General features: G+C 46.2%; 4 non-coding genes across 4 annotated transcripts; all 4 read right to left on the bottom strand.

Annotated features, from left to right (window-relative positions):
• Positions 1 to 316: 316 nt before the first annotated feature.
• Positions 317 to 507, bottom strand: LOC130317538 (U2 spliceosomal RNA). The gene has a single exon (XR_008864644.1). It is a non-coding gene; the product is annotated as a U2 spliceosomal RNA (small nuclear RNA).
• A 2,082-nt stretch (positions 508 to 2,589) lies between these two features.
• Positions 2,590 to 2,780, bottom strand: LOC130317537 (U2 spliceosomal RNA). Its single transcript, XR_008864643.1, has one exon. It is a non-coding gene; the product is annotated as a U2 spliceosomal RNA (small nuclear RNA).
• A 2,088-nt stretch (positions 2,781 to 4,868) lies between these two features.
• LOC130317536 (U2 spliceosomal RNA) lies at positions 4,869 to 5,059 on the bottom strand. Its single transcript, XR_008864642.1, has one exon. It is a non-coding gene; the product is annotated as a U2 spliceosomal RNA (small nuclear RNA).
• Positions 5,060 to 7,139: 2,080 nt separating this feature from the next.
• LOC130317535 (U2 spliceosomal RNA) lies at positions 7,140 to 7,330 on the bottom strand. Its single transcript, XR_008864641.1, has one exon. It is a non-coding gene; the product is annotated as a U2 spliceosomal RNA (small nuclear RNA).
• Positions 7,331 to 9,231: the final 1,901 nt, after the last annotated feature.

The raw sequence follows: 9,231 nt of genomic DNA, 5'->3' as shown, positions 1-9,231 counted from the left end.
ATTTTGTCAATTAGGAACATTCAGCACCCACCCGCTATCAAGGCAGCTGCCTATCATGTCATGCCCTACCTGCACAGGTGTGCTGGCTACTCAAATGATCCAATTAAGGAGGCCATTTAGTCAGCAGCAGCAGAAGTCCTGTGCCTGGACGCTCCAACAGCGGCCAGACACAAGCAGAAGCAGAAGCAGCAGCAGCACCACCTTTTGTTTTTTGGCTGCAGCAGCAGCAGCAGCAAGGCCCACAGGGCTGGCTAGCTGGCTAGCCAGCAAGCAGGTAGCAATGAAAGTAGGAATCTTTCTTTTTAACCCTGTAAGGGGGTGGTGCACTGTACCCGAAGATACTGCCATATCGGGTCAATGCATAGGGCGACGGAAGCAAGCTTCGAAATCGGCCCCCGTTCTCAAAAATCCATTTAATATATGGTCCCCAGATAGGGGACGTATCAGATATTAAACTGATAAGAACAGATACTACACTTGATCTTAGCCAAAAGGCCGAGAAGCGATAACCGTGAAAGGGGCGGGCCCAACAAGGTCCCCTTCATGGGCACTATCACTGCTTGCTGTCAGGGAGGCTGCCAGACAATTTTCCATGCACACTCTGGGCTGGGGGGCAGTCAACCACCAGTACACACAGCAGAACCTAAACCCATACCATTATTGCTAAGCAGCAAGACAGGGGCCCATTGCACTCCCACGGGGCCTTTTTAAATGCAATCCATAACCCGGATTTGCCAGGAACCCTTCTTACTCCTCCTACTTGCATGTGACACTGGGCTTAGGATCTGCATAGGAAACACACACACAAGCACACACCTACCTTTGTTGCCTGCAGATGCCTCCTTGGCTGTCCCCAAACGGTATCAAACCAACACCCACGGGAAGCTGTAAGCATAGAGGACATGCCTGCACCCCATTGGACTTACCTGTGTGGGTTAAACCCGGGTTATTTGACAACCTATGGCGGTGATGGTTCTGCTCAGGCAGAGCAGTGCTGATGCTCCTCATAAAGCTGTCGCTGCTGTGAAGGTTCTAGGTGACATCACAAATCCCTATGGTTACATACACAACAAAGCTGGGTTGTTGTTGTTTACACTCTGCAAGGCCTGTGGAAGTGAGTGACATCATAGCACTGTAGTTCTGAGGGTTCTAGATGGATGCAACAATCTCCTGTTGCTTCTATGAAGGCCATAATAGACGACATCACCAAACAGCTCCATAGTCACATACACAGCAAAGGAGAGATGTTGTTTACACCTAGTGATGTCAGTGGTATTGAGTGACATCACAGCACAGTGCTAAGGCTCCTGGGCCTGGACACAGCAGCGGCTGCAATATCTCAACGGAGAATACGTTTATATATATGTGTGTGTGTGCGCGTATATATATATATATATATATATATATATATATATATATATTTCTCCGCCGAAATCACTTTTAAACCCATTTCCACCTTTTTTTCCCTTCTCTTCCTCTTACTTTTTTTTCACGTTTTTTTACGTTTTTCTCCTTTTCGCCTCTTTTCTGGGCGTATTATTCTTCTTTTTCTTCTTTTTTTTCGTCTAATGCATACCCCATCAGTGCAGCAATGCTTATTCAATACCGCCAGCAGATGGAGACACTGGGGGATAATTTTCTAAGGATTTATACTGATTTTTCCTGTCTGAATTTGTCGCACAGAAAGTTGCAGGCCAAATATGTGTGACATTTCTGCGACTTTAGCTTCTAGAGCATTTTTACAACATTATACATAGGTGCTGAATACATAAAAAGCGACTGTTCAGCGACAGACAAGTCGCATCGGCTGAAAGTAGGCCAGAATGTCAGTCCATGTTGGAGCAGGTTTAGATACAGTCTAAAGCATAGATCTCAAAGTCTGTGCACAGAATTTAGCAAGGGCCTCGCACCTTCTGATGCATCAGGTAGGTGCACAATAGCATAGCCTAACCCTCTGTACTTTGGTCTATATTGATGCGGGACATAGACAGCCAGCTGATGACCAATCCATTAGTGCAATGGATGGCTGGAAGCATTTGTCTTTGCCTTTGCAATACCACAGAAGCAATGCATGGTCAATGTACAGCAATGACACACCTGTGTGAACAGCCAGGAGACCCCCCCCCCCCATGTTATGTTACATAGTTACATAGTTAGTACGGTCGAAAAAAGACATATGTCCATCAAGTTCAACCAGGGAATTAAGGGGTAGGGGTGTGGCGCGATATTGGGGAAGGGATGAGATTTTATATTTCTTCATAAGCATTAATCTTATTTTGTCAATTAGGAACATTCAGCACCCACCCGCTATCAAGGCAGCTGCCTATCATGTCATGCCCTACCTGCACAGGTGTGCTGGCTACTCAAATGATCCAATTAAGGAGGCCATTTAGTCAGCAGCAGCAGAAGTCCTGTGCCTGGACGCTCCAACAGCGGCCAGACACAAGCAGAAGCAGAAGCAGCAGCAGCACCACCTTTTGTTTTTTGGCTGCAGCAGCAGCAGCAGCAAGGCCCACAGGGCTGGCTAGCTGGCTAGCCAGCAAGCAGGTAGCAATGAAAGTAGGAATCTTTCTTTTTAACCCTGTAAGGGGGTGGTGCACTGTACCCGAAGATACTGCCATATCGGGTCAATGCATAGGGCGACGGAAGCAAGCTTCGAAATCGGCCCCCGTTCTCAAAAATCCATTTAATATATGGTCCCCAGATAGGGGACGTATCAGATATTAAACTGATAAGAACAGATACTACACTTGATCTTAGCCAAAAGGCCGAGAAGCGATAACCGTGAAAGGGGCGGGCCCAACAAGGTCCCCTTCATGGGCACTATCACTGCTTGCTGTCAGGGAGGCTGCCAGACAATTTTCCATGCACACTCTGGGCTGGGGGGCAGTCAACCACCAGTACACACAGCAGAACCTAAACCCATACCATTATTGCTAAGCAGCAAGACAGGGGCCCATTGCACTCCCACGGGGCCTTTTTAAATGCAATCCATAACCCGGATTTGCCAGGAACCCTTCTTACTCCTCCTACTTGCATGTGACACTGGGCTTAGGATCTGCATAGGAAACACACACACAAGCACACACCTACCTTTGTTGCCTGCAGATGCCTCCTTGGCTGTCCCCAAACGGTATCAAACCAACACCCACGGGAAGCTGTAAGCATAGAGGACATGCCTGCACCCCATTGGACTTACCTGTGTGGGTTAAACCCGGGTTATTTGACAACCTATGGCGGTGATGGTTCTGCTCAGGCAGAGCAGTGCTGATGCTCCTCATAAAGCTGTCGCTGCTGTGAAGGTTCTAGGTGACATCACAAATCCCTATGGTTACATACACAACAAAGCTGGGTTGTTGTTGTTTACACTCTGCAAGGCCTGTGGAAGTGAGTGACATCATAGCACTGTAGTTCTGAGGGTTCTAGATGGATGCAACAATCTCCTGTTGCTTCTATGAAGGCCATAATAGACGACATCACCAGACAGCTCCATAGTCACATACACAGCAAAGGAGAGATGTTGTTTACACCTAGTGATGTCAGTGGTATTGAGTGACATCACAGCACAGTGCTAAGGCTCCTGGGCCTGGACACAGCAGCGGCTGCAATATCTCAACGGAGAATACGTTTATATATATGTGTGTGTGTGCGCGTATATATATATATATATATATATATATATATATATATATATATATATTCTCCGCCGAAATCACTTTTAAACCCATTTCCACCTTTTTTTCCCTTCTCTTCCTCTTACTTTTTTTTCACGTTTTTTTACGTTTTTCTCCTTTTCGCCTCTTTTCTGGGCGTATTATTCTTCTTTTTCTTCTTTTTTTTCGTCTAATGCATACCCCATCAGTGCAGCAATGCTTATTCAATACCGCCAGCAGATGGAGACACTGGGGGATAATTTTCTAAGGATTTATACTGATTTTTCCTGTCTGAATTTGTCGCACAGAAAGTTGCAGGCCAAATATGTGTGACATTTCTGCGACTTTAGCTTCTAGAGCATTTTTACAACATTATACATAGGTGCTGAATACATAAAAAGCGACTGTTCAGCGACAGACAAGTCGCATCGGCTGAAAGTAGGCCAGAATGTCAGTCCATGTTGGAGCAGGTTTAGATACAGTCTAAAGCATAGATCTCAAAGTCTGTGCACAGAATTTAGCAAGGGCCTCGCACCTTCTGATGCATCAGGTAGGTGCACAATAGCATAGCCTAACCCTCTGTACTTTGGTCTATATTGATGCGGGACATAGACAGCCAGCTGATGACCAATCCATTAGTGCAATGGATGGCTGGAAGCATTTGTCTTTGCCTTTGCAATACCACAGAAGCAATGCATGGTCAATGTACAGCAATGACACACCTGTGTGAACAGCCAGGAGACCCCCCCCCCCCCATGTTATGTTACATAGTTACATAGTTAGTACGGTCGAAAAAAGACATATGTCCATCAAGTTCAACCAGGGAATTAAGGGGTAGGGGTGTGGCGCGATATTGGGGAAGGGATGAGATTTTATATTTCTTCATAAGCATTAATCTTATTTTGTCAATTAGGAACATTCAGCACCCACCCGCTATCAAGGCAGCTGCCTATCATGTCATGCCCTACCTGCACAGGTGTGCTGGCTACTCAAATGATCCAATTAAGGAGGCCATTTAGTCAGCAGCAGCAGAAGTCCTGTGCCTGGACGCTCCAACAGCGGCCAGACACAAGCAGAAGCAGAAGCAGCAGCAGCACCACCTTTTGTTTTTTGGCTGCAGCAGCAGCAGCAGCAAGGCCCACAGGGCTGGCTAGCTGGCTAGCCAGCAAGCAGGTAGCAATGAAAGTAGGAATCTTTCTTTTTAACCCTGTAAGGGGGTGGTGCACTGTACCCGAAGATACTGCCATATCGGGTCAATGCATAGGGCGACGGAAGCAAGCTTCGAAATCGGCCCCCGTTCTCAAAAATCCATTTAATATATGGTCCCCAGATAGGGGACGTATCAGATATTAAACTGATAAGAACAGATACTACACTTGATCTTAGCCAAAAGGCCGAGAAGCGATAACCGTGAAAGGGGCGGGCCCAACAAGGTCCCCTTCATGGGCACTATCACTGCTTGCTGTCAGGGAGGCTGCCAGACAATTTTCCATGCACACTCTGGGCTGGGGGGCAGTCAACCACCAGTACACACAGCAGAACCTAAACCCATACCATTATTGCTAAGCAGCAAGACAGGGGCCCATTGCACTCCCACGGGGCCTTTTTAAATGCAATCCATAACCCGGATTTGCCAGGAACCCTTCTTACTCCTCCTACTTGCATGTGACACTGGGCTTAGGATCTGCATAGGAAACACACACACAAGCACACACCTACCTTTGTTGCCTGCAGATGCCTCCTTGGCTGTCCCCAAACGGTATCAAACCAACACCCACGGGAAGCTGTAAGCATAGAGGACATGCCTGCACCCCATTGGACTTACCTGTGTGGGTTAAACCCGGGTTATTTGACAACCTATGGCGGTGATGGTTCTGCTCAGGCAGAGCAGTGCTGATGCTCCTCATAAAGCTGTCGCTGCTGTGAAGGTTCTAGGTGACATCACAAATCCCTATGGTTACATACACAACAAAGCTGGGTTGTTGTTGTTTACACTCTGCAAGGCCTGTGGAAGTGAGTGACATCATAGCACTGTAGTTCTGAGGGTTCTAGATGGATGCAACAATCTCCTGTTGCTTCTATGAAGGCCATAATAGACGACATCACCAAACAGCTCCATAGTCACATACACAGCAAAGGAGAGATGTTGTTTACACCTAGTGATGTCAGTGGTATTGAGTGACATCACAGCACAGTGCTAAGGCTCCTGGGCCTGGACACAGCAGCGGCTGCAATATCTCAACGGAGAATACGTTTATATATATGTGTGTGTGTGCGCGTATATATATATATATATATATATATATATATATATATATTTCTCCGCCGAAATCACTTTTAAACCCATTTCCACCTTTTTTTCCCTTCTCTTCCTCTTACTTTTTTTTCACGTTTTTTTACGTTTTTCTCCTTTTCGCCTCTTTTCTGGGCGTATTATTCTTCTTTTTCTTCTTTTTTTTCGTCTAATGCATACCCCATCAGTGCAGCAATGCTTATTCAATACCGCCAGCAGATGGAGACACTGGGGGATAATTTTCTAAGGATTTATACTGATTTTTCCTGTCTGAATTTGTCGCACAGAAAGTTGCAGGCCAAATATGTGTGACATTTCTGCGACTTTAGCTTCTAGAGCATTTTTACAACATTATACATAGGTGCTGAATACATAAAAAGCGACTGTTCAGCGACAGACAAGTCGCATCGGCTGAAAGTAGGCCAGAATGTCAGTCCATGTTGGAGCAGGTTTAGATACAGTCTAAAGCATAGATCTCAAAGTCTGTGCACAGAATTTAGCAAGGGCCTCGCACCTTCTGATGCATCAGGTAGGTGCACAATAGCATAGCCTAACCCTCTGTACTTTGGTCTATATTGATGCGGGACATAGACAGCCAGCTGATGACCAATCCATTAGTGCAATGGATGGCTGGAAGCATTTGTCTTTGCCTTTGCAATACCACAGAAGCAATGCATGGTCAATGTACAGCAATGACACACCTGTGTGAACAGCCAGGAGACCCCCCCCCCCCATGTTATGTTACATAGTTACATAGTTAGTACGGTCGAAAAAAGACATATGTCCATCAAGTTCAACCAGGGAATTAAGGGGTAGGGGTGTGGCGCGATATTGGGGAAGGGATGAGATTTTATATTTCTTCATAAGCATTAATCTTATTTTGTCAATTAGGAACATTCAGCACCCACCCGCTATCAAGGCAGCTGCCTATCATGTCATGCCCTACCTGCACAGGTGTGCTGGCTACTCAAATGATCCAATTAAGGAGGCCATTTAGTCAGCAGCAGCAGAAGTCCTGTGCCTGGACGCTCCAACAGCGGCCAGACACAAGCAGAAGCAGAAGCAGCAGCAGCACCACCTTTTGTTTTTTGGCAGCAGCAGCAGCAGCAGCAAGGCCCACAGGGCTGGCTAGCTGGCTAGCCAGCAAGCAGGTAGCAATGAAAGTAGGAATCTTTCTTTTTAACCCTGTAAGGGGGTGGTGCACTGTACCCGAAGATACTGCCATATCGGGTCAATGCATAGGGCGACGGAAGCAAGCTTCGAAATCGGCCCCCGTTCTCAAAAATCCATTTAATATATGGTCCCCAGATAGGGGACGTATCAGATATTAAACTGATAAGAACAGATACTACACTTGATCTTAGCCAAAAGGCCGAGAAGCGATAACCGTGAAAGGGGCGGGCCCAACAAGGTCCCCTTCATGGGCACTATCACTGCTTGCTGTCAGGGAGGCTGCCAGACAATTTTCCATGCACACTCTGGGCTGGGGGGCAGTCAACCACCAGTACACACAGCAGAACCTAAACCCATACCATTATTGCTAAGCAGCAAGACAGGGGCCCATTGCACTCCCACGGGGCCTTTTTAAATGCAATCCATAACCCGGATTTGCCAGGAACCCTTCTTACTCCTCCTACTTGCATGTGACACTGGGCTTAGGATCTGCATAGGAAACACACACACAAGCACACACCTACCTTTGTTGCCTGCAGATGCCTCCTTGGCTGTCCCCAAACGGTATCAAACCAACACCCACGGGAAGCTGTAAGCATAGAGGACATGCCTGCACCCCATTGGACTTACCTGTGTGGGTTAAACCCGGGTTATTTGACAACCTATGGCGGTGATGGTTCTGCTCAGGCAGAGCAGTGCTGATGCTCCTCATAAAGCTGTCGCTGCTGTGAAGGTTCTAGGTGACATCACAAATCCCTATGGTTACATACACAACAAAGCTGGGTTGTTGTTGTTTACACTCTGCAAGGCCTGTGGAAGTGAGTGACATCATAGCACTGTAGTTCTGAGGGTTCTAGATGGATGCAACAATCTCCTGTTGCTTCTATGAAGGCCATAATAGACGACATCACCAAACAGCTCCATAGTCACATACACAGCAAAGGAGAGATGTTGTTTACACCTAGTGATGTCAGTGGTATTGAGTGACATCACAGCACAGTGCTAAGGCTCCTGGGCCTGGACACAGCAGCGGCTGCAATATCTCAACGGAGAATACGTTTATATATATGTGTGTGTGTGCGCGTATATATATATATATATATATATATATATATATATATATATATATTTCTCCGCCGAAATCACTTTTAAACCCATTTCCACCTTTTTTTCCCTTCTCTTCCTCTTACTTTTTTTTCACGTTTTTTTACGTTTTTCTCCTTTTCGCCTCTTTTCTGGGCGTATTATTCTTCTTTTTCTTCTTTTTTTTCGTCTAATGCATACCCCATCAGTGCAGCAATGCTTATTCAATACCGCCAGCAGATGGAGACACTGGGGGATAATTTTCTAAGGATTTATACTGATTTTTCCTGTCTGAATTTGTCGCACAGAAAGTTGCAGGCCAAATATGTGTGACATTTCTGCGACTTTAGCTTCTAGAGCATTTTTACAACATTATACATAGGTGCTGAATACATAAAAAGCGACTGTTCAGCGACAGACAAGTCGCATCGGCTGAAAGTAGGCCAGAATGTCAGTCCATGTTGGAGCAGGTTTAGATACAGTCTAAAGCATAGATCTCAAAGTCTGTGCACAGAATTTAGCAAGGGCCTCGCACCTTCTGATGCATCAGGTAGGTGCACAATAGCATAGCCTAACCCTCTGTACTTTGGTCTATATTGATGCGGGACATAGACAGCCAGCTGATGACCAATCCATTAGTGCAATGGATGGCTGGAAGCATTTGTCTTTGCCTTTGCAATACCACAGAAGCAATGCATGGTCAATGTACAGCAATGACACACCTGTGTGAACAGCCAGGAGACCCCCCCCCCCATGTTATGTTACATAGTTACATAGTTAGTACGGTCGAAAAAAGACATATGTCCATCAAGTTCAACCAGGGAATTAAGGGGTAGGGGTGTGGCGCGATATTGGGGAAGGGATGAGATTTTATATTTCTTCATAAGCATTAATCTTATTTTGTCAATTAGGAACATTCAGCACCCACCCGCTATCAAGGCAGCTGCCTATCATGTCATGCCCTACCTGCACAGGTGTGCTGGCTACTCAAATGATCCAATTAAGGAGGCCATTTAGTCAGCAGCAGCA

Source organism: Hyla sarda, unplaced genomic scaffold (genome assembly GCF_029499605.1).
Source record: "Hyla sarda isolate aHylSar1 unplaced genomic scaffold, aHylSar1.hap1 scaffold_200, whole genome shotgun sequence".
Classification (NCBI taxonomy): Eukaryota; Metazoa; Chordata; class Amphibia; order Anura; family Hylidae; genus Hyla; species Hyla sarda.
The sequence above is the reverse complement of the archived record's forward strand: the minus strand, read 5'-3'. Positions and strand labels throughout refer to the sequence as shown.